This window comes from Pan paniscus, chromosome 7, assembly GCF_029289425.2.
Source record: "Pan paniscus chromosome 7, NHGRI_mPanPan1-v2.0_pri, whole genome shotgun sequence".
In the NCBI taxonomy this organism is placed as follows: domain Eukaryota; kingdom Metazoa; phylum Chordata; class Mammalia; order Primates; family Hominidae; genus Pan; species Pan paniscus.
This window is the reverse complement of record NC_073256.2, coordinates 133,595,733-133,619,984: the sequence shown is the minus strand read 5'-3', so window position 1 is coordinate 133,619,984 and position 24,252 is coordinate 133,595,733.

The window sequence follows — 24,252 nt, the reverse complement described above, 5'->3', positions numbered from 1 at the left end:
GATCAATAATATGCTAATACTTTTGGAGAGATTCTGCTCCAAAAACATAATTGTTAAAAATTGTGTTCTATCATTTGGCTTGAAGCACAGCATGTAGTTGTCACAAGAGGACATTTGCTCCGGGGGTGAGTGTGACATTGATAGGATCTAATTTCGCACCCAATACAACAGATCGAAGAGCATCACTACTTTGCAAACCTTAAGTTTTGTCTGCTGTGTGGTGCCTATTTGTTGCCAGATTCTAATTTCCTAGTTTGCTCTGCCAAAACTATCAGGCTAGCAGCTTTTCAAAAAAAAAAAAAAAATTAGGCAGAGGACATGATTTTCTGTAGCATATGATGAAAGCAGAGGATATAATTTTCCACAGCATATGATGAAAGCTGGAAAAAAAAAACATGAAAGTACTAAAATCTCTTTATACAAATGCAGAGACTATAGGAGGTTGGCAAGAAGATAACTTTAACTGAGGGAAGGAGGTTATGACTACATTTAGATAAACAAAATCTGCTGAGATCATATCAATTGCTACAATACCATCCTTAAAAAATAATTACTGGCCGGGTACGGTGGCTCACGCCTGTAATCCCAGCACTTCGGGAGGCCAAGGCAGGTGGATCATGTGAAGTCAGGAGTTCGAGACCAGCCTGGCTAACATGGTGAAACCCTGTCTCTACTAAAAATACAAAAAATTAGCTGGGCGTGGTGGCACATGCTTGTAATCCCAGCTACTTGGGAGGCTGAGGCAGGAGAATGCCTTGAACCTGGGAGGCAGAGGTTGCAGTGAGCCGAGATCATGTCATTGCACTCCAGCTTGGGCAATAAGAGCAAAACATGAAACTCGGTCTCAAGAAAAAAAAAAAGTTAATTACCATAGAAGGATTGGATAAAGAAAAAAAAAATGAAGAGATGACGTCTATATCAAAGTTTTTTTTACAAATATTAATGGGACATTAATTAGCATTGAGATAAGCCCTAAGTTGAATTGTGGCTTATGAGACAATAGCATTTCAAAGCCCTGAAATACATTGCCTGCTTCTGAGTGCTTCAAATGTGGTAGATGCTACATTCTTCAAAACATGGCTAACACCAGACATTATTTCACTTATTTAAAATTATTTGGATTTATTTACACATCAAACATATCAACTGGTGGGCTTTGTTGAGGATACAAAGATGCAAGGAATAGACATGATTTCAGCTCTAAAGGATTATGTGAACTATCAGAAGATTCACAGACAATTCTCATACAAGGCAGAATGGGATACTTACTAAATGAATGGTACAAAGAAAATCACCAGGAGTCCAGAGAAGGGAAAGTGTCACTTCTTCCCTGTGTAATCAAGGCAAGTGCTTTTGTGAAAGGTGGAATTTGAACTGGGCCTTGCACATCTTGTAGGATTTCCAGAAGAAGAGATGGGTCTGAAGAATTAACTGCAGAAAGGGAGTGAATGAACAGAGATGACAGAAAAGAAAAACACTGTCTTCTCTACCACGTTCACTTCTCTGTTTTTTTTTTTACAGCTGCTGACAGCATCATCTCTACTGGGACACCCAAGCTGGGGATCTACAAGTCATTCATGACTTCTAATTTTCCCTCACTAATCTAATGGGTCCCTATATTTTGCTGACTTCACTTTTTATACAGTCAGCAATTTGACTCTCTTCCTCCTCACTGAATCTGCCTTAGTGAGAATGTCATTACCTTATTGCTTATATTAATGCAGATGTATTTCTCTGCCCTCCTTGTTTCCAGATTGTACCATCATAATCAACCCTTCATAGGGCTTCCTATCAGAGCAGAGGTTCTAATGACTCTCTATTCACTGCAGGATGAAGTGCAAACTCTCTAGTATGGCCTGTGTTTTCCATGACTTGCCCCTGCCTACATCCATGGCTTCATCTACTACCTTTCCCCTCACAATGGTCTCTCCTTAGTAGATAGTGAAATATTAGTGTACTATTCTTTTTACATGAAAATGACATAGTGAAAGAGAAGGACTAGTTTAGCCTGTCTTTGCAGGAAAGACTGAAGAATAAAATAATGACATACTTTGAAGTTAACAGACATGGATTTGAACCCTAGATTTGCCATGAAATGTCTGAATGCCTTTGGTCAATTTACATAATGGCAAAAAGCCTTATAAATCCCTAGTGAAGATTAAACTCAATAACGCGGGCAAAGTGCTTAACAAAATTGCTGGAACATAGTACACCTCTACATGCTCAATAAATGGGAGTTAATTACCTTTTTTACCTCCCCTTCCCTTCCCAAATAGTATGCATTACCTTTTAAATTTTAAATTGAGAAGTTTACAGTTGAATTAAAAAATGCAATGAATCACACAGCACAAGAAAAAAAATAAACTTGAGTATTAGGAAACAGTTACTTTTGTTAAATAAAATAGTTATAATTTTTCTTGAAATTAATGAAGTAAAATGTAATAAGTCTTAGATGAAGAAATGCTTCAAGCTATCCGTAGCCAAAAAAAAATTCTGAAAAGGGGTATATTAGTCCATGGTCACACTGCTATAAAGAACTATCTGAGACTGGGTAATTTACAAAGAAAAGAGGTTTAATTAACTAACAGTCCCACATGGCTGACAGGCTTCAGGAAACTTACAATCATGGCAGAAGGTGAAGGGGAAGCAAACACGTTTTACATGGCAGCAGGAGAGAGAGAGAGTGAGGGGAAGTGCCACTCTTTTAAACCACCAAATCTCATAAGAACTCACTCGCTATCTTAAGAACAGCATGATGGAAACCACCCCCATGATCCAATCACCTCCCACCAGGTTCCTCCCTAGACATAAGGGGACTACAATTCAAGATGAGATTTGGGTGGGGACACAGAGCCAAACCATATCAAGGAGTATAAAAGGGATAGATTAAAAACAAGGTACATATTTAAAATAATGAGGGACAAAAATGCAAGGACTAAAAGGATTATAGTGAAACTGTTATTAAGCAGAAAATTTTTCTTAAAAATATACATTCCTAAAGTTAAATAAGAAAGACCATGGCAATATGATGAATATAAACTGGCAAAAATCCTGAACATTTATATAGTTAATTTTATTTAATCAAGAAAAATGTAGATACAAAAGCCTACAATTAGAAATTAATGAATAACTTTTGGGAAAAGAAAAAATGACAAAAAATTCTCAGCCAAGTCTTGAAATATGGAGAGTTAAGAAAACATATGCATCCAGAGGTGAGAGTTGGCTATCACTTACGGAGCTACTTATAATTACTTGTGAATGCGTCTGAGGACTGGAAGCTCTCTAAGACCAATGGAAAATGCAAGATTAGCTGTATTTAATCCTGGTATGACATCAATGCCTGGTGAAATTAAAACACAGTGACGTATGTGTTCAGACAGATGCAAATATGTTAGAAATCAGTGTGACTGAAAATACTCTGGAAGTAAATTAGGCACTCTTAAAGAACTGGATTGATTAACTTTTTTAGGCTTTTAGAGTCTTATGATAATAATAGGGATAGCCAACATATATTGACTATTTGCTGTGTGACAGGTACTGTTCTAAGCACTATTCATGTATACATTTATTTAATTCTTACAATAGTTCTGCAAACACAGGCCATCTGTATCCATGAGTTGCATGTCCACAGATTCAACCGACTGCAGACTGAACATATTCGGTGAATAAAAAAGGGCATCTATATTGAACATCTACTCCCTAAACAATATAGTATAATAATTATTTACATAGCATTTACATTGTATTAGGTATTATAACTAATCTAGAGATTATTTAAAAGATAAGGGGGGCTGGGTATGGTGGCAGCTCAGACCTGTAATCACAGCACTTTGGGAGGCTGAGGCAGACAGCTCACCTGAGATCAGGCATTCAAGACCAGCCTGACCAACATGGTGAAACCCTGTCTCTGCTAAAAATACAAAAATTAGCAGGGCATGGTAGCAGCATCCCAGCTACTCATGAGGCTGGGGCAGGAAAATCGCTTGAACCCAGAAGGCAGAGGTTGTAGTGAGCCAAGATTATGCCACTGGACTCCAGCCTGGGTGACAGAGTGGGACTCTGTCTCAAAAAAAAAAAAAAAAAAAGATAAGGGGGATGTAAGTTATATATGCCATTTTATATAAAAGAGTTGAGCATCTGTGGATTTTGACCACAGGGGATCCTGGAGCCAATCCCCAACAGATATTGAGGGACAGCTGTTTACTACTATCATCTCTGAGTTATACAGATATGAAAACTGAGGGAAAGTGATAGGGAAACTCATCTAAAGTTAATAGTGGCAGTTGCGCAAGTACTTACTGAGCATCACGAAATGGTGCAAATCGCTTCCACTTTTTTGTGTTTGGCACTGTGCTTAGTAATGAGGATATCCTGATTTGAACAACTGAGACATAAATTCTGCTCTCGTGAGATGAGAATCTACTTTCTTTTTTTTTTTTTTTTTTGAGACTGAGTCTCACTCTGTTGCCCAAGCTGGAGTGCAGTGGTGTGATCTTGGCTCACTGCAACCTCTGCCTCCCAGGTTCAAGCGATTCTCCTGCCTCAGCCTCCTGAGTAGCTGGGATTACAGGCACCTGCCACCATGCCCGACTAATTTTTGTATTTTTAATAGAGACGGGGTTTCACCATGTTGGCCAGGCTGGTCTTGAACTCCTGACCTCAGGTGATCTGCCTGCCTCGGCCTCCCAAAGTGCTGGGATTACAGGTGTGAGCCACCACTCCTGTCCCAGAATCTACTTTCAAATATTAGGGATAGAGCCCTCAGGGGCTAATGTAACAGCTAGCTACATTCTGCTTTAATACATCCTTGACATGACATAAGCACTAGTCAGGCTTCTGTATATGTCACTAAAGTCCTTCCCATCTGATGGAAGGCCATTGGTGATGTGTAGATTTAAACATTCTCCAATGGAGCTCGAAATCTTAAAGCCAGAAAATTAACATCAGATTCAAGACTTGGATGTAACTAATTTTTATGGAACTTGAAAGACACACCAGAAGGAGTCCTTCACAGGTGTAGTCCACTAAAATGGCCAACTTTGGAGTCAGACTACTGTGGTCTGAATTCTAGCCCTGCTCTTTACTATCTAGGTGACTATGGCCAAGTTAATCAACTCTTCAGTAAAAGAGGGAAAATAATAGGCACCATCTCAGAGAGCGGTGATGAAAATTAAATGAAATATTAGAGGTACAGAGCAAGTGTGGCAGGCATGCTGGTGATCATGACTGACACTGTTCCTGGTGGTGATGATGACAATGGCATCAATCAAGGAAATGGAATAGAATAGTTTGTCTGTTGACAAACACACATTCTTTCCCTTCATCCTTCCCCAAAGCCAATTGCCTAATATTTAGGGCCTACATCCTATAACACTTGCAACCTGCTCTAGTCTATGTACCTAGCATCTTTGAGCAAAGGTAGTCACATGCTAAAAAAGCAGAAAGAGCTGGGTGAGGTGGTTCATGCTTGTAATCCTAGCACTTTGGGAGGCTGAGGTGGGCAGATCATCTGAGGTCAGGAGTTCAATAGCAGCCTGGCCAACATGGTGAAACCCTGTCTCTACCAAAAATACAAAATGAGCTGGGTGTGCTGGCGGGGACCTGTAATCCCAGCTACTCAGAATGCTGAGGCAGGATAATTGCTTGAACCCAGGAGGTGGAGGATGCAATGAGCCAAGATCGTGCCATTGCACCCCAGCCTGGGCGACAAGAGCAAGACTCCGTCTCAAAAAAATAATTAAAAAAAAAAAGCAAAAAGAATCACTATTGCCCTAAATTTAGTGCACTAATGCACTAAATTCATTATTTCTTGTACTCAAGTCATACACTAAATATGTTTAATCTTCTCAACAACTGCCAAGGAACATTCATTCAGATGACTTAAGAAACAGCTAGAAACAGGTAAGAGCAAGAATTTGAAACCTTGTTTGACCCGAAGTCCACACGTTTTCACCTTACTCTGCAGTAGGAAGCTGAAAAGATATAACCAAGCACATAATAATCATTTATTAAGTGTAGATCAGGTGCTAAATCAGAACCAGAATATTAGAGACCGCACTGGCCCTCTTTGCAGGGACAGAGTGACAGAAGTTGTGAATGCAGCTAGTGAGTGTAAATGTGAAGTTTCTGGACACACAAAATAACCTTTCCCCCTTTTCATTTGATATGCTATTCATTTAAAAAATGATATTAAATTTAAAAAGCTTGTTTCCATATATTTATTAATTATTAATAATTTAACAATTTTGTTATTAAAATAGCAATTTTAATAATAACTTCTTAACTGGTAATTAACTGTTAATGCCATTGTTCTTGAGGTGCCTGGGCTTCCACTTCTTAATTCATGTATACCCTTCCTCCCTTCATAAAAAGGCTTCCTTCCTCTGTGGAATAAGCTTGAGTATCTTATTTCTGACTTAGTGGAATTTGGAATCTAACGACAGGTAGGAGAGGCCAAGATGCTTCCTCCTGTTCATTTTGTACTTCACCAGCCCTAGCTCTGAAATCGATTATTTTTCTAAAAATCCCTGGTTCCATTTAGCAGAGAAGGAGAGAAACTAAGGAACCAGAAACTAGGTGTTTAGGGTGATCAGCACTACTGGGGGACTGTTGTTTTGTGGCCCTCTCGGGGGATAGAAGGAAAAGTAAATTTCTTTTTATATGTACACACAAACATACATCTATATAAATATACACATATACCCTTAAACCTGTAAATATTTCTTTATATATATGTACATATTTAAAAAACTAGAGAAGGAAAAGAATGGGAAGAGAAGAGGAAGGGCAGGGAACAAGGGGCAAGTAGGAAAAATGTTAAACAGGATTTTAAAGTGTAAGTAATAACCAATTAGTATATTTGGTTCACGTGCTTGGGATCAGGTTTGAATTGCACAAGGGAAATAAAAAAAAAACCGCAGAGAAAGTGATTGGGGCAAAAATGTGACTTCTTACTGTTAGAGCTATGTCAAGGCAAAGAAGTATCACAAAGAGGACTTTTTGGCATAGATTTAAAAATATATACATCCTTTTGAATAAAACTCAAGGCTGAATATACACTTTAAACCAAAATCTTTCAAGGGATGAGAATTTTGTGGTTTCATTAAGATATTCCAAAGTGTGAAAGTAGTTTACTTGCCCAATTTGAGTAGCTCTTTAGAAAAAATTCACTAATTTTTTTTTATTGGATGCAGTTTATGTGTAAAGCTTATGGGAGGGGTGTGTGTGTGTGTGTGTGTGCATGTGCATATGTGTGTGTGTAAGTGTGTATAATCTTCATGAAAAACAATGACAGAGTCAATCCACAGCAGAAGTCAGTGCTTTCTAGGGCTCTAGGGTTTCTAGGGTTTCTAGACCTATTTCTGTAGGCAGCAATAGGTCATGGTGGTTAGAAAGAGCTACGAGATTCATCCTTAGAGTATAAAGGTACAGCCATTCAGAGGAAGCCATATGGACTGACAGGAAAAGGGCCCATGACAAAAATATTACTAATAACACAACAGCAACTGTGTTTTTGTGTATGCATGTGTTTAGAAAGATGTATGCAAATGTAAACAAAACACATTAATTTATTTTATCTAAAGCATAAACAAACATTGCCGTGTTTGGCAGAATCTGCAAAATGCATATTGCTCCTTTTGGCTTTTTTCTTCACTACAATAGAAGTATGTTTTGTATTAAATCCATTGTTACTAGGAAATTAATCCCCAAATATGCCAGTGTGGCTTTCCATAATATTAAGAATCCCTATTTCAGATGAAAAAAATACAGCCTCGGCTAAACATATCAGCCCCTGGAAATTAAAAAGAAAAAAATGAGTAAAGTTCTCCCTTAAAGTTGAGTGCAATGGACATGCAAGAAAATGCTAGAAGAGTTTAGTGCCATAACTTGCTGGGAGGCTGTTGGTCTAGGGGATATCAAACTCTGTATGCATCTAGGAGACATTACCATGAGGCATCAGACCAGGAGTGGTTTGCTAAGGTTGTTTGCTTGTAAAGTTATAGAAAGAAGAAAAAAGGAGACTCTATGATCATCTGCTACTGTCTCTTAAAATAAATCCTCTCAGACACTAAATTTTTTTTGATAGAGTAACTGAATTAGCAGATAAAGGTATTGTGGGTGACACAATCAATCTTGACTTTAGTCAAACTCTTAGTAAAGTGTTGCACAGGAATCAGCGTAATCATTAAGTCAGAATGGGCCAAGCCAGTCACCTGCTGAATGACCTCTGGGACTTCACAGAGAATACACAATGAAGGAGCACAGGCCTTGAGGAAGAACAAAATAAACGATCGTGCTATTCTCAGAGCAAAGTTCTAGGCTCTTCTGGTCCTTCCAGGGATGGAGCCATGGCTAAAATGCCCACAGTTTTACTACTGAGAGTTGGCGTGAATTTATGAAACTCCAGAGCTGAACTTATGGAGTTCTAAGGATGCCTTTTCATCTTTCCCCCATGCAAGTGTATAAGTTCCATGAAGGTAGCAGCTTTATCTGTTTTTCTCACTACAGTATGCCCCATTCTAAGAAAAGTACAAGACCCATAGAAGGGGCTTAGCAACATTTGTTGACTGGATGAGTCATTATCACAAATGTCAGTTGAGTGCTTATCAAGTATCATGTATTGGATACTGACCTATGTGTCACTTTCCTCTTTTCGTGTGACTAGGGCAGAATGATAAAGAAAGAAGACTCAATTCAATGTGGTAGTGCCTTCTTGGGCAAGCACACAAGAGTTTCTTCCTGATATTTCCACAGTGGGTAGAATAAAGACCCTTCTACAGTCACACCGTTCATTCATACGAGGCCAAAATTTGTTGTGTGGTAGGGTCTGGTAAGTAAGGTTGCTGAAACTTGCCTTAAAAAATTCAACCAGGTAAAATTACTGATGTTTGCAGTCTTAGCCTGCACATTGTTCCTGATGCTGTGCACATCCCTAAAACCTCGTGATGGGAAATAGGAGCTTCAATGACTCAGGACCAGAAATTGATGAGCCTTAGAAATAATGCTGCACTGGAAAACACGGAGCCAAAATGATTGGGAATTGTGCAATAAGGTAAATAATCTGAACAGACCTGGAGGCTTCAGAGAAGAATTTACGAGGTTATGGTTGCAGACATCATCCAAGTGAAGGACAAGAAAAACTCATCTCTGACATTGATGATCTGGAAAACAGAAATAGCAGTCAAAATTGAAAATAAGCTGGTGTCCTGAACAGGAAGATAGATATTTTCTTACCTACCAGACTGCTGTGAGGTCCTTGGGTTGTTTCCCTTTGAACAGAAACATTTTCCAAAATGAAGAAAGCTATAAGGAAAATGCTACAATCCTAGTGCACTATGTTAATTATGGCCTAATAGGAATATAATACCAACAGCATGCCAGAGAGAAATCAGATTGCAAACATCAGAACTCCATTGTCCAAGTATTTCCAGACAGTTATCTTGGCATTGGCCAAACTCTGGGTTTTGGTTAGAATTAAGAATAAGATCATAGAAGGAGGTCTCCTTTTGGAGGGCCCTCTGTTAGACCAGATTTGATTTTTCTTTAACACCTTTCATATGAACATCTTGGAAATACTAATTAATTATTTCACACAACAGTCCTGTGAGTTAGTAATGCAGCCCTTAAAACCTCAGGTTGAATGAGCTGAGGAATCAAGTAGAAATACATCTTATTAAAGGAGACAGAAGCTTTTCTATCACCAATTTCCTAAGAAAGTGTTTGGAAAAAAACCTCCAGGAAATTCCTAAAATGGTATATTCAGAGTGATATAAAAAGTTGATAACATTCTTGTCATCGTATTTAAACCTGTAGGAAAACATGCTTGGGATGTAATTTTTAGAGAACTATAGAACTCTCCTTCTGTTCTTGATAAACCCATCTACGAATCTTTTTTATATTAGTTTTGCTTCTCCTGATCATTTATTTACATGTCTTTGACCAAAAAGAAAAAAGTCTCGTAATTTAATATATTCTGTTGTGTGGCCACATCTTATGCCAGAGGGTTAAAACCTGGAGAAGGAAAAGTTGCGTTCCCCGGGCTGGGCTCCAGTGAGGATTTTTCTTTCTTTCTGTGGCCATGTGTGCTTTGTCCATCTACAGGATTTTAGACCCAAGTAAGTAAACATGGTTTGGAATAATTTATGTGGAGCATGTTTAGTAAATGACTAAAATTTACTCCAGATTGGAGAGATGTCGAAGGAAGACAACAACCATTCTCTGTCTGGAGTTTCCCTAGTGAGTAGTAGGTAGGAGGAAAACCATCCAGCCATCCTACCACTGATCTGGGGTCAACTGTGCCGGTGTGCTAGGATCTGGTAAGCAGGATTTCTGAATGCTGCCTAGGATGTTTAACCTCAAAGACACAGTGTGATCTTCCTCTTCATTAAAATCCTAATGCTCCCACCCCTTGGGTCTGTGTAAGTTCTTGACTAGGCAGGAATGACTGGTCTATGTTTGACACTTGTCACATGAAGTGGGGGATTTGAAAATGTAATCAAATACTCTCAATACATCTTTTGAATAACTGTCATTATGCAGCCCTGAATACTAGTTCCCAAGAGTCACTTTCTTTCTTGGGAAAAAAGTGATACTTCTTCTATGTCTGTCTCTGTCTCATTTCTCTGTTTCTAAACACACACACACACACACACCAACACACACACACATACACACAGACACACATTCTTATTTAGACCCCGATCTTGAGACACTGCATGTAAGACCCCATCTAAATGAATCCCTGCTTATATTTGAGGATGGAAGCCAAGCAAACCTGCATCAGAAGTGCAACTGGCCAATGGGTTGTCTTTGGCTGCTGCCTAGACAGAGCTGATTTATCAAGACAGGGGACTTACAATAGAGAAAGAGTTTAATTCATGCAGAGCCAGCTGTAAGGGAGACTGGGGTTTTATTATTATTGAAACCTGGATTTGTATTATTACTCAAATCAGTCTACCTGAAAACTCAGGGATTGTGGGTATTTAAGGTAATTCAATGGGTAGCAGGTAGGAAAGTGAGGAATGTTGATTGGTCAGGTCTGAGATGAAATCACAAGGAGGCAAAGCTCTCTGCTTGAACTGAATCTGTTCCTGGGTGGGGACCACAAGACCAAGATGAGTCAGTTTATCAATCTGGCTGGTGCCAGCTGATCCGTTGAGTGCTGGGTCTGCAAAATATCTCAAGCGCTGATCTTAGGTTTTACAATAGTGACATGTTATCCCTAAGAGCAATTTGGGGAGGTTCAGAAACTTGCAGCCTCCAGGTGCATGACTCCTACACCACAATTTCGAATCTTGTGGCTAATTTGTCAGTCCTGCAAAGGCAGTCTAGTCCTCAGGAAGGAAGGGGGTTCGTTTTGGGAAAGAGCTGTTATCATCTTTGTTTCAAAGTTAAACTATAAATTAAGTTCCTCCTAAAGTTAGTTCGGCCTCCACTGAGGAATGAACAAGGGCAGCATAGAGGCTAGAAGCAAGTTGGAGTCAGTTAGGTCAGATCTCTTTCACTGTTGTTATAATTTTCTCAGTGATAATTTTTGCAAAGGCGGTTTCGGAAGTCAGCCTCTGGTGTTAGTTACCTTGTTCCAACGTGAGCGATTCTTTTTGTTGTTTTGTTTTGGGGGTACATGTGCTGGTTTGTTACAGGGGTAAATTCCACATTGCTGAGGTTTGGTGTATAAATGATCACCGTCACCCAGGTAGTGAGCATAGTACCCAACTGGTAGTTTTCCAATGCTTTAAAAGGCCCCAGCTCTAAGTCCCTCTGCTTCTGGATCTCAAACCCTACTTTAGTTGGGATCCCAAGGAAATCAGACAGAAGACCTTAAAACAGCCTAAATGACTCTCAGAGAATCCTAAAGTCTTGATTCAAGTACATTCTGTGAAGACTTTTACGACCCAAATTTTATCATTAGAGGTTGAATAGCTCATATCTGAAATGCTTTGGGACCAAAAGTGTTTTGGATTTGAATTGCTTTTGAATATTGGAATATTTACAAATACACAATAAGATATCTTGTGAATGGGACCCAAATCTAAACACGAAATTCATTTATGTTTTATATATACTTTATACGCATAGCCTGAATATAATTTCATATAATATTTTAAATAACTGGGCATGAAAGAAAATTTGTGTTAGATAATTATGTATGGATTTTTTTCACTTGAGACATGTTGGAACTCAAAAGTTCTGGATTTTGGAGGATTTCAGATTTTGGATTTTTAGATTACAGCTACTCAACTTGTGACTACCAGTTAAAAGTCTTCAGTTAAAAGTCTGCTGTTAAAACCCTTGAAAGCTACCTTGTACACAGATAGGTAAACTAAAGAATAGTTTAAATAATAATAAACTATATAGATAGTTTAAATTTTTCTACCAGTAATTAAATATTTTAACTCTAGACTTGAGACATTAAAGAGTTAAATATATGATCACACTATAAATATTCAAATTCAACTCACTGATGTGTGGGGAAAAGGCATTTATATTAAGAATAATTTCTGTAAAGTTTTTAGTACCTCTGGGTAGCATGCTAGAGTTTATCCCCCAGAACCTTATTATAGCTATTTTAAACCTACTACTTTGGCAATTATTTTAAGAGAATATGAGGAGTAAAACTCACAAAGATAGTTGTCTGTGTTAAATTCATTTGCATTTCATTTATGTTCTATTTTGTTTGTTTTTTCTTTTGAACTATTTTATTTTCAAACTGATGTGTACAATTAACTCCATTGTCCAGATTCCTTTGAATAAGACCAGCCAATTTGCATTATTATGCTATGCAAAAGTGTTTGTCACTGGCATGGAGTATCTTGTTCTACTCTGTGACAACATAGCAAACATGTGTTTCTCTCAGTCAGTGGTAGTGCTTTAAAACACCCAAGCTGAGGCTGCCCATGGGTCTGACATACTTTTGAAAGAGCAGAAGCCAGCTCTGCTAAAATTGGTAAAACAAAAAATGTCCCCGAAAACCCAATCAGCTCAGTTCTTCTCTTCAACTCCAAAGAGTGAAACGGAACACACTCCGAAACCAGGGAGGCGAGAAAGCACTTCTTCCGTGGCTCTCCCAGTGGGGAACCCTTGCGTTCTGCCATCAAAACCCACAAAGGGAAGGCACAGGCTGGAGAGTAGGCAACATTTTTACTCTCATTAGACTTGTGCTTAGAAAATAAAGGGCTCCAGACCTTAGCACAAGAAGAAAAACTGCACAGTCAAGAGTACAGACTTGAAAAGCAGAATCGTTGGGTTCAAACTGTAGTTCTGGTATCATGAATGAGTTCCTCAATCTCTCTGTCTCTCAGCTTCCCATCTGTAAAATGAGGATAATTATAGGATCTACTCTCCAGGGTTGCTATGAGGATCAAATGTGTTAAGGTGGATAAAGCACATAGACTAGGGTCAGGCATGGAGAAAACACTGCTCAGGTTTTTGTAAAAAATGTAAAGTGACATAGATATTGAATACTCACTAACATCTTTCCAGATAGTTTGAAACTTTGCCCAATGTTTGATGTTGGTAAAAATTCAGATTGTATAATAATGAATGGGTGAGTTCAATCTCCATCTCAATTTTGTAACTCTATAATATATTTTAGTAACATCCTTTATCTAACTTCTAATTCAGCTAAAATTGAACAGAAACACACTAACAGAATATTCTCGTAGGGTATTATAGAATACTAGAATATTTTTGGCTTACTCTCTCATTGAAGTTTGATAAAAGATTTCTTGGTAGTCACCAACTAGAAATAGACCATGCTCTACGTTATGCGGAGTTAATGCAAAGCATTAAAAAGAAACGCGATACCAACAATAAGTGAGAATGTTCCCATTTCCTTTTATATTAAAAAAACTTTCCCAGTACCCTTCCCAAGTTACCTTGACAACTGCTACATATTATTATTTAGAATGCCTGGTTCTGAATCTCTCAATTATGTAATTCACCATGTAACTTCAAACACATGCTGGCACAAATAAAAGGAAACTCAGGTTCACCTTATATCATCTGAATACAAGATAGTTTCTGATTGCTTTACTTTTGCAGTTAGATTTTATTGTGGCTACCAACTGGAAATATCCCATGCTTTGCTTTAATCTATAGGGTGAATATAAGCATAAAGGATATCAGAAATATTTCCTCAAAGCTATATATCCTAGCAACCAAGTCTGAATTTTACCATAGCATCTTCAGTAATTAGAAGTCAAAGGAGTGACAGTCACTTAACTTCTGAATCTGAAATTGGCCACAGTTGCGAGGGCAGTAATAATCATGGTCACTGGGTACTGAGAAAGGTTATAACCAGTATTCACAATCAAAAATGTTCCTGGAGGAAAGAAAGAAACTTTATTGGAATATAAATATAACATAACTTTTGTTCTAGAAATGTCATCTATTACATTATCAGTTATGACAAAACAAAACATACAAAAAATTTCCCCTATGGTCAGCAGGGTGTGAAGCTTTAACATACCTTTCTTAAATTGAGAGATCATAGACAGCCTCCTCCCCCAACCACTGCTTAAAGTATCCAAATATGCTTATGGTTTATTGATTCTATTTTAAATGAGTTTGATGAATAATAATTTTAAAATGTGTGTATTAAAATGCTTATTACATTTTGTAGTTTAAAAGCCCACTCCTTTTTGCAGGATTCTATGTTATCAAGTTTAAAATTATTTCTTTTTTTACTGTCTATAGAAATAAGAATGATTGATTCATTAAATCATGATGCTAATAACGGTCTAATAATAACAGCACTGGCTACTACCGAGTTCTCATTGTATATTAAGTATAGTAGTAAGTTGTTTACTCATTAACCAATTTGATTCCCAGATCAATCCTATAAGGAGGTACTACTATTACAGTTTTATAGATGTAAAACTGAGACTTACAGAAGTTAGATGACTTAAAGATGACATATCTGATAATGCTAGAAGCAGAATTTTACTGTCTCCAAAGACTCTTCATATATATATATGACTATATATGATATATATTATATATGAATTATATATAATATATTATATATAATATATAATATATGAATTATATATAATATATGTTATATATCATATATAATATATGAATTATATATAATATATATTCATATATAATATATGAATTATATATAATATATATGAATATATATTATATATAATATATGAATTAATATATAATATATGAATATATATTATATATAATATATGAATATATATTATATATAATATATGAATATATATTATATATAATATATGAATATATATTATATATAATATATGAATATATATTATATATAATATATGAATATATAATATATAATATATGAATATATAATATATAATATATGAATATATATTATATATAATATATGAATATATTATATATAATATATGAATATATATTATATATAATATATGAATATATTATATATAATATATGAATATATTATATATAATATATGAATATATATTATATATAATATATGAATATATAATATATAATATATGAATATATAATATGTAATATATGAATATATAATATGTAATATATGAATATATATTATATATAATATATGAATATATATTATATATAATATATGAATATATATTATATATAATATATGAATATATATTATATATAATATATGAATATATAATATATAATATATGAATATATATTATATATAATATATGAATTAATATATAATATATATGAATATATATTATATATTATATATGAATATATATAATATATAATATATGAATTATATATAATATATATGAATATATATAATATATGAATTATATATAATATATATGAATATATATTATATATTATATATGAATTCATATATAATATATAGATTATATATGAATTCATATATAATTATATATATATAATTATATATATAAATATATATAGAATATATATTATATATTATATATGAATTCATATAGAATATATATGAATATATATTATATATAATATATTAATTATATATAATATGTAATATATATTATATATTATATATGAATTATATATAATATATGAATAGATATTATATATTATATATGAATTATATATAATATATATGAATATATTATATAGAATATATGAATTATATATAATCTATATGAATATATATAATATATGAATTATATATAATAGATAATATATTATATATGAATTATATATTATGTATGAATTATATATAATATATAATATATTATGTATGAATTATATATAATATATATTGTATATTATGTATGAATTATATATAATATATATTGTATATTATGTATGAATTATATATAATATATATTGTATATTATGTATGAATTATATGTAATATATATTGTATATTATGTATGAATTATATATAATATATATTGTATATTATGTATGAATTATATATTATATATTGTATATTATGTATGAATTATATACTATATATTGTATATTATGTATGAATTATATACAATATATATTGTATATTATGTATGAATTATATATAATATATATTGTATATTATGTATGAATTATATATAATATATATTGTATATTATGTATGAATTATATATAATATATATTGTATATTATGTATGAATTATATATAATATATATTGTATATTATGTATGAATTATATATAATATATGTATGAATTATATATTATATATATGAATATATATTATATCTATGTATATATATTATATCTATGTGTGTGTGTGTGTGTGTATATATATATATATATATATATATATATATATATATATATATACCTGCTTAGGAGGTATTAAATTCATACCCGTTTTCTTTAATAAAAATTTAATTATACTCAGACTACATTTTAGCTATATTAGTACTTTGTAAGGTAAACCTTTAGGTATATTGGTACTTTGTAAGGTAAACCTGAGAAACAGCAAGAAAATCGATTCTGGATAGAAAAAGTTTATTCATCTCTTATGGTTCATTCTCCAAGTGCAGTTTAAAATGCCTGCATAACTAACTAAATTCAACAAGCCTTGGAACTTGAAATCAATTGCTAATCATACCTTATCTCTTCCAAATTTTGAATCAATTGATAAATAGGCATGGAATTTGATAGGGATCAATAGACTAGACATACTTCAGAACTTACTTGAAACCAAGACCAGATACTAGTTTTGTGCTCTTTCTCCTTGAGTTGAACTTACTCACTTGGTCACAGACCCGCAGGGCAGGACGAGCCTCTTAGGCAGAGAACATACTGACTAGGTGACAGCTTGCCGAGTCAGGGCTTTATTACCAACGAGCCTGGCCTGCACCACAATTCTTCATTCCCACCAACCAGATGAATCTTTCTTCCCTCCTCGTGGAGCAGGGAGTGACACAGGAAAAGATAAAAGCTGAAGTTACTTCAAAAAATCCCAGCCAGGTGTGGAGGCTCATGCCTGTAATCCCAGCACTTTGTGAGGCTGAGGCAGGCAGATCACCTGAGGTCAGAAATTCGAGACTGGCCTGGCCAACAAGGTGACACCCCATCTCTACTAAAAATACAAAACTTATCTGGGCATGGTGGCAGGTCCCTGTAATCTCAGCTACTCAGGAGGCTGAGGCATGAGAATTGCTTGAACCCGGGAGGTGGAGGTTGCAATGACCTGAGATTGCACCACTGTACTCCAGCCCTGATGACAGAGCAGACTCCCAAAGTTCCTCTTTAGAGAAAAGCAGTATCCTTGGGAAAGGGAAAGACATCTTCCCCAACAGAAAACAAACTTAAAAGTTTTATTCTTACTACATTCAGAAGTTTGCAATTGTTTATTTCAGTGTGAAACAATTTATATAGTGATTAATTGTAAAAATTATGAAATCAGAGAATAAGGGCTTAAATGCTGTCAATCTACTTCCTAGCTTAAGTCAGCAATTATCTTGCAGTCTCCATCTCTTCATCTCTACTTCTCAGAGTTGCTGTTGGTCTGATGACTGATCATACCTTGAATATAGTATTTATGCACAATCAACATTCAATACACAATGCCCTTATTAATAATAAATAAAAGATTATCTTGGAAGCACAAGAGTCTTGCTGAATCAACTTCAACTAACATATTTTGATTCCTACTCTGCAAAAAACTTAGTATTATATTATTTGATTTTCCTTAAATCCCATGTGCTAGGTTTTGATATCTCTAATCTCAGTAGATGAACTGGAAGCTCAGAGAGAATAAATACCTCAATTTAGTCCACTCGGCTAATAAGCAAACCTGGGATTCAAACTCACGTCCTCTAAATGAGTCTAGTTGGCACTACCTGATCCCATTCAACTTATTGTTTCAACTTCTCAGTTCCTGAATCGGCCTTGTAAAAGAAATATGAAATTATAAATAAACATTTATAAAAATCTTTGTGATTTAGGAGCATATTTCCCTAATAAGAATCACAGTCTCAAAATATTTTTTGCAGCCACATACATCTAGGATCCTGTCCCAGTGATTTTATTGTTCCCAGAGATATAAAGATAACTAAGTTAAGTTTTTATCCTTGGGGACCTTTCAGTTTAGTAGGTTAAGTGCACAATAATAAACATTCTAACCTTGCCACGAGATCCATAATAAATGCCACTTTTCTCGCCAAGATTTTCCTAATTCTGCAAAATGAATATATTCAAGAAAAATCTTTAAATTTTTTTCCAAATTTTAATTATATACAAGTATATGAGTAATCTTTCCTCATATATTTTAAATTTTAGGGTCAAGAAACTGGTGTCATGGGGATGGTTAACGGGGTACAAAAATATAGTTAGATTCAGTGAATAAAATCTAGTCTTTGATAGCACAATAAAGAGACTACAGTCAGCAATAATTTATTGTACGTTTTAGAACAAATGAGGGAGTATAATTGAAATGTTCATAACACACAAAAAGTTGAATGCTTGAGGTGATGGATACCCCATTTACCCTGATGTAATTGCTACACATGCATGCCTGTACCAAAATATCTCATGTACCCCATAAATGCATAAGCCTACTATGTACCCATAAAAATTAAAAAGAAAAAAAAGAAGCTGGTGTCATCTCTAGCTTTGCTGAAGAACCACCTCATGGAATGCTTTCCCATAATATGATTCCAAAATACTTGTTGAATTGAATTCACTATAAAAGACTTCATAAGATAATTTTAGAAACAAGAAAACAACTACAGAAAAATAAAACAGTAAATCAGCTAAAATCTGGGCTAATATACTTTAAATTAACTTATCAAACTAGGAAGGAAGTGACTACAACAAATAAAATGATTCATCTAAGATAAAATATTCAACAAATAAAAATTATTGCAGTTTGGGGAATTAACTATGACTTTCTTTTCTTCTAAGGTCTTAGTCTGAAGCCATCTCAATTTTGTATTTGGTGCAGGAAATGCATTTATCATGGAACTGTTGATAGGTTTAACTTTGGGGAATGGTATGGTGATCTCAGTCATTCCCATTGGGAATGAGATTGCTTCATGAAAGCTAAAGTGAAAATGGGATGATGCTGGACTGTGGCAGAGAGAAGCCAATACAGAAAGTCCCGAGCATCATCCTCCAGGTTCTATGAGGCACAGCTGCTTTCATAAGGCCAGGGGGAAGCTCCTAGACTTGATGGGGAATTCAGGTGGAAGCAGCAACTCTTGGGATCATGGATGAGTTTTGAAATGGGAAATTTTATTTATGTTCTAATGATTCATGCTTCCTGAGTGGTGATAATATATACATTGCAGCACTCATTCTCATCATAGCTATCAGTGGGATGCTCACATATGGGTTACTTTTGTAATAGATCATTATGTGTACCTCTTTACTACAGAAGAATCATGAGACATCTCAAAAACTCATTTAAAGATGATATATAGGAGTTTTCTTCAATTGGGTGAGTAATTATCTTCCAAGTATAATAACTTTGTTGCCATAGTTACTAGGTCGCTGTACGTAAGCACTAATAAATGTTTTTTTCAGGATATACTATTAATTGATTTATTCATTTGTGGTAATTCACACAATTACCATAACACCAGCCGAAATTTAATGATTACTTTTTAAACAAAGTTGCATCACAATTGGTTTAAAGAATACATGTACAATAACAACATAAAATCTGACTTAAAAAATCTTTTGTGGGAAAACATATATAACATAAAATTTGCCATTTTCACTATTTTTAAAGGTAACATTCAATGACATTAATTGCATTCATGGTACTGTGCAGCCATCACCTCTATCAGTCAAACTTTTCCATCACTCCAGAGATTCTGTAATGATTAAGAAATAACTCCCTATTCCCCCCTCCCTCCAGGTTCTGGTTACCTCTAATCTGCTTCCTGTCCCTATGAATTTACCTATTCTATATATTTCATGTACGTGGAATCATATAACATTTGTGGTTTTGTGTCTAGCTTATTTCGCTTACCATGTTTCCAGGGTTCTTCCACGTTGTAGCATATGTCAGTACTTCATTCTGACATTATTTGTATAATATTGTCAATTACAAGTACTTCATGGTATAATTTCATTTGTCTGTGAAAACAACGACAGGGATGAATATTACAATAAGCCTATTTTGAGGACTGAGAAAGTGAGGGTCAGACAAAGTAAATGGTCAGAGAGGTTAAGTTATTTACTATGAGGCATGGGTGCATGAGCTCAGATCTTCAGACTCCAAATCCAGTGCCCTTTCCACTTTGCCATTGTCATTCGCTTCTTTCTTAGATACTCTGTACACTTATTTCCTTTTTGTCACTTACTTTCTTTTTGTACACTGACATCATGTGTATGTGTTTCCTCCTATGTTTTTAGTCTACTGTTCTAATTCATTACTGCCAAGTGACTGGTGGTTATAATCCCAACATGCCACCCATTTTTAAAAGAGAAATGGTTAGCTAAGAAAGAGACTGGTATGGCCGGGTGCGGTGGCTCACGCCTGTGATGCCAGCACTTTGAGAGACCGAGGCGGGCAGATCACAAGGTCAGGAGATTGAGACCATCCTGGCCAACATGGTGAAACCCCTTCTCTACTAAAAATACAAAAATTAGCTGGGCATGGTGACGCATGCCTGTAATCCCAGCTACTTGGGAGGCTGAGGCAGGAGTATCCCTTGAACCAGGGAGTTGGAGGTTGCAGTGAGCTGAGATCGCACCACACACTCTAACCTGGCCACAGAGCAAGACTCTGTTGCAAAAAAACAAACAAACAAACAAACAAAACAAACAAACAGCCTGCTATATGTTTTGCACAGTTATCTTTAGAAAATGTGATACACATTGCCTGTACAAACACTTTGAGGTAAACAGTCATCTCAACTGGTACCAGAATATAATTTTTAAAACATATTTGTAAAGGACATGATGAACATTTAACACATGCTGTATGATTCTATAGAATGCTGTAGAGCCCCACAGCTGTATGGTAGAATACACTTTGAGTAAAGTGGGATATTAAACTTGCAGGAGGAAAAATCCAAAAGGTGTATTAATATTATTATGTCATAATATATAGGAAAATGAATGCAATATGCACAGATGCATAGAATGGGTCATTTGCTTTGAAGTTCTTAGTGAAGAGTAACACTAGTTGTTTTTGGAAATCTCATATTTCTGACTTAAAAACGATATTTAGCTAGCACCCTATTGAAATATTTCCAAATTTTCCGATAACGTAATTGTTATGATTCAGAAAAGTTCCAAATGTAACAAAAGTAAAACAAATATAAAACTAAGACTCGCAGCAAATCTATTGTTTAGATTTCTTGGAGGAATTATCATGAATTATATGGTCAATGGGATGGATTTGAAAATGTAATTGATGAACTCATTTGAACTAGGCTCAATGAAAAATAGAGAATTATGTTGCATCCTATCTAATTGCCCCCGCCTGTCTGGCTTATTTCACTTACATAGTGTTTTCTAAACTAACACTTCCCTTTCTACCTTTGACTGAGGGTTTCAACTCCTTAAAAACAACTAGGCATAAACTGTGGATGTCTGTCTGTTGTGTGGTGCTGTTGTGAGGTGGATAGGTGAAAAGGAAAAGTCAAGAGAAAGGAATGAGAGCATTAATCTGTGATTCCAGTTTTTATAAACTTCACTTGTTCAGAGAGTTAAAGAAGGAGTAGAGGCTCTAAACTTCTCTACATAAAGCCTGCTAAGCATCAACAATTAGACATATTAACCTCTTAACAGGATTTAAGAAGGCATGATCTCCCGATGAAAAACGCACAGAAATCAACAAAGGAAAAATATGAAAATGAGATTACAAGCCAAGAAGGAAAGAGATATAGTAAGATAGTGAAGTTTTGCAAGACTTTATAATGTGGTAATACTATTCACCTCCTAATTGGTGCAGTAAAGAGCATAATTGACAATGGAGAAAATGAATCAATGATGCAGAGAAGAGGTGAGAATTTCTCCCAAAGTGCAGAGGAGAGACTAAAGTGGTAAGAATAGTGAGTGAGAACAGGACCAATATGGCAAGCAAATATGGAGATTGAGATTCAATTTAAAGATTAAATATCCCTGAGGAAGAAAGTTGAACAATCAGAATAGAAACACAAAGAAAAGTCATGACTGAATAAAACTTCCAGGAACTGGAATAATTCTTAATTACAGAGTGACAAATCTTTATTTGGGGTGAAATCAAAGTAAACAAACTGATATGGGAGTACTGGGAAGGGAAGAGCATCCCCTTTAAATGATATGGAAGTGGGGAAGGAAGTGCTGGGTAAGTGGGGGCATAGTTCCTGGCTAGAGCTCCAATCCGCGGACCTAGGGCAGGCACTCCTGCATTCCCGCCCAAATGTTGCATTTCCCAAGACCACCCTGGCCAGCCATGCCCCCATCCTATGTCTATAGAAACCCGAGACCCTAGCAAGGCAGACTCAAAGGCAGCCAGATGTCAGAGGAGCACATCAGCAGAAGAAAACACAAGTGGCCGGCGGAAGAACACGCCGACAGACGAACACACTGACAGACACTGGCACACTGGCAGGCCATTGACCAGCGGGATGAGGGGCAGTTTGGCTGGGGCAGTCAGAGGAGAGCTGGGGCTGTTGAGTGGCCCAACTCCAGGGGGAAAACCATCTCCCTTTTGGGTCCCCCATCTGGGGAGAGCTACTTCCACTCAATAAAACTTTGCACTCATTCTCCAAGCCACGTGCGATCTGATTCTTCTGGTACACCAAGACAAGAAACCCTGGGTCACAGAAAGCGACAAGGTCGAAGGTCTAATTGAGCTGGTTAACACAAGCTGCCTATAGACGGCTACTAAAAGAGTACCCTGTATCACGCAACCACTGGGGCTTCAGCTGTAAACATTCACCCCTAGACACTGCCGTGGGGTCAGAGCCCCACAGCCTGCCCGTCTGTATGCTCCCCTAGATGTTTGAGCATGGGGCACTGAAGCAGTGAGCCACACCCCCATCGCACACCCTGCAAGGGGGACGAGGGAACCTTTCTCGTTTCAATAGCACATCAAAAGAAAACCAGATAAAATCTTTAAAAAAAATCTTTATAAAGGAAGATTTCTATAATACCATAAGTAGAATAATATATATAAATGGAAAAAATTCAGGCTGATTTCAGACATTTCTCCCGTAACCACAACAGCTATGAAAACACAAAGACATGACTATATAAACTTAAAGGAAAATAATTAAAACAGGATGTTTTCAGCTATATAAGGTAGAGGTACTCTAAAATGTCATTTTGATATTGTAGTTCAGATGACTGAGAAAAAATATAAAATTAAGAAATAAAGAGGAAATCAAAATATAATGGAACAAGTGGGCATACAATTAGTTAAAATATGGATATCTGAACAATTTTTGTACACTTAACTCCATAAGGAAATAAAATAATTATTATTGAAAAAAAGCTTGGTAATATGAATATTAATGTAAAGAAAATTGGGGTCCAAAATTCTAAGTTATGTAATGCAGTCAAGAGATGGGATGGGAGATTTGATGGGCAGTAGAAGAAATGTGTGGAGGAGATATTCAGATGTACTGTTTATGTCTGATTTTGCTCGTTTAGGAAATACATGTTAAAAAATGTTTCCAGAAATTCCAAAAGCAATTATAAGTAGGATTATAAAAGAAACCTGTATCTTCCACTCACTAGAAAATATTTGAGCAAATACAAGATGATCACGATTTGTATTAAGAAGTAGATTCACAGGGAGAAAGAAGCACATCAAATATTAATAGTTGACTCTGGATTGTGAGCTTATAATCTTCACTTTTTT